The sequence below is a fragment of the Cucumis sativus genome, chromosome 1 (genome assembly GCF_000004075.3).
Source record: "Cucumis sativus cultivar 9930 chromosome 1, Cucumber_9930_V3, whole genome shotgun sequence".
In the NCBI taxonomy this organism is placed as follows: domain Eukaryota; kingdom Viridiplantae; phylum Streptophyta; class Magnoliopsida; order Cucurbitales; family Cucurbitaceae; genus Cucumis; species Cucumis sativus.
Window position 1 is genome coordinate 7,240,518 of NC_026655.2, and position 2,473 is coordinate 7,242,990.

General features: G+C 31.2%; 1 non-coding gene across 1 annotated transcript; it reads left to right on the forward strand.

Moving 5' to 3' along the window:
- Window positions 1-2,389: 2,389 nt before the first annotated feature.
- Window positions 2,390-2,473, forward strand: TRNAL-CAA. The gene has a single exon. It is a non-coding gene; the product is annotated as a tRNA-Leu (tRNA).

Consider the following 2,473-nt stretch of genomic DNA (forward strand, 5'->3'; position numbering starts at 1 on the left):
TGTTATATTATAATTGCTTGATTTAAATATTGAATTTTTTCTTAAAGCATGTTTTTGTTTATGAGGATATGTTTTTGTTTATTGGAGTGTATCAATTTGATTTGTTTGCTTGGGCACTCCAAAAAATAACAAATATGATAGTTAAAGAAAGAAAAAAAAAACTATAAGACCTTTTAATTACATTTTTTAAAATTCTAACGCCTAAATTTATTAAAAGTTTGGAACTTTTTATAGCATTTCTTAGAACTATAAAGGTAGAAATATATGTAGGGTTTTTTATAAAGCTATAATATGATTATATAGCTAAAATAATGTGGTGTCTTTTATGTATAATAGCTTTTCTCAAAATATAATAAAATATTTTTATCTATAATTATATGCTATAACAATTGTTTTATTGTGGTAATAACCTTTTGATAGCATTTATCTTTTGCTATATATAACTGTTTTTATAGCTTCTTCCGATAGCTATAATCATTTTGATCAATAATCAATGATTAAATTAATTAGGTACTATCACAGTCAAATAGTTTATAGAAATTGTTACTTTTCAGCATAGGAATATAAAGTAACAATCTCAAACAAAATTTTGTGCCAAGATTAATTTCTATCAAAATCAGATAGTTTATAGAAATTGCTAGTTTTCTTTTTTTGTCAAATTAATGGATAGGTAAGAATTGACTTCCATGAAATTAAAACTTCAAAATCCATACAAGAGTTATCAACTTTGCTTGGGTAAGTCTAATATATTTGTCTTTTTTGGTGGCTAAAGATTCAATTAGTCAAAGAAACAACGGAGAATATTTTGCCACGAGAACAAAAGAGAAGATCAAGCTTACCTCATGGAGCTCCATCCACAGGAAACTTTTCGGAAGCTGTGAATATTCTTGAAGGTGTGCTATTTGGAATAATCATAATAACAATAATGGTATAACTCGTACTATCTCTCTGGATTTAAATTTGTAATTGACAACTAAACTTACACTCTCTCCGTTCCTTACAACTACAACATTCAAGATTTTTCTTATTTTACGCAAGGGAATTTGGAGCAAATCAATTGGGATACTAAAAAGAAGCTAAATGGAATGTTTATGGTTCGGCTATAAGAACAGGGTGTGATTACTATGGTACTTGTGAGGCATTTGGGATTTGTAATCCAAAAGCGTTTCCAGTTTGTAGCTGTTCAAAAGGACTTATATTGCCAAAGAATGAAGAGGAATGGAATCAAGGTATAATTGGAGTGATGGGTGTGCGAGAAGGAGAGACGTCATTGAAATGCATTAATGGCAATGATGAAGAAGATGAGTTTTTAAAAGTTGAAATGGTTATGAAGTGCCTTAATTTGTAGGATGGTCTGCTTTTGATTTTAGGTGATTATTGTTCATCAAATACCTTGAATTTGCAGCATATGCCGTTATATATAAACAACCTAGTTATACGATTTTGACCCAAGGTTTAAATAGGTGCAATATATATAAACTCTTTAATCCAATATAATGGCACGGTTATCACACATATTCTGAAGAAAAATAATTTAATAAACTTATTCTCCTTATGTCTTTAATGAACCATATGTATGTACCTGTGACTATCTCTACAAGTTTGTCTTTGTATTGCTTAATTGGGGCAAACAAGAGTCTTTGAGCAATTGTTCATGCAATTGTTGTTATTACGTTGCATTCAGAATTTGTTGAATTTCAAAAGATGATTATTATGTAAAAGACAAGAAAGGAATCATCGTAGCAATTGTGTTACCAACGACCTTTGTGGTGTTCATAATCATTGCTATACATTTTCGGTGGAAATGGAAGACTCACAAACACGGTAACTGTTACTTTCTTTGAAAATTATGTTTAGTTTTCAGAGTTCTTCACCCTGTGTTCTCATCGTCTTTCCAACTAAACACTTTATGAGCTAATTAATGAGAAATTTGGTGGGTCATCACTAACACAAATATTGCCTGTCAACAACAGGACACCAATATATAGTAATACACACAGTTTGCTCCCAATTTCATATATATTATGAACTAATTAATAAACATAATTTCGTGAGTGTTGGACCTCAGTTGCGTGTTGGACCTCAGTTGCTTAACTCTTTCCTTTATTCACATGTCTTCCAGATGTTCATGAGTCGTGGGAAATTGTTGTTTCACAAAAGACAGTTGTGCAAATTGATGTCAATGTTTACTGCCATGTTTAAACTGATGACTTAACGAGTTTGAATAGTGATTTTTTTCTTTTCTTTTTTAAGGAATAAGGGATTTCTTATATTTAACATAACTGTGATTACATCAATTTTTGTAGTTCTACAACGTAACGTGTGGGGATGGAGATTACATTGATCTTTAAACCATATTTCCCAGATGGAACTTTCAATTTCTCATCAAGTCAGGATGGCCGAGTGGTCTAAGGCGCCAGACTCAAGTTCTGGTCTTCGTGAGAGGGCGTGGGTTCAAATCCCACTTCTGACA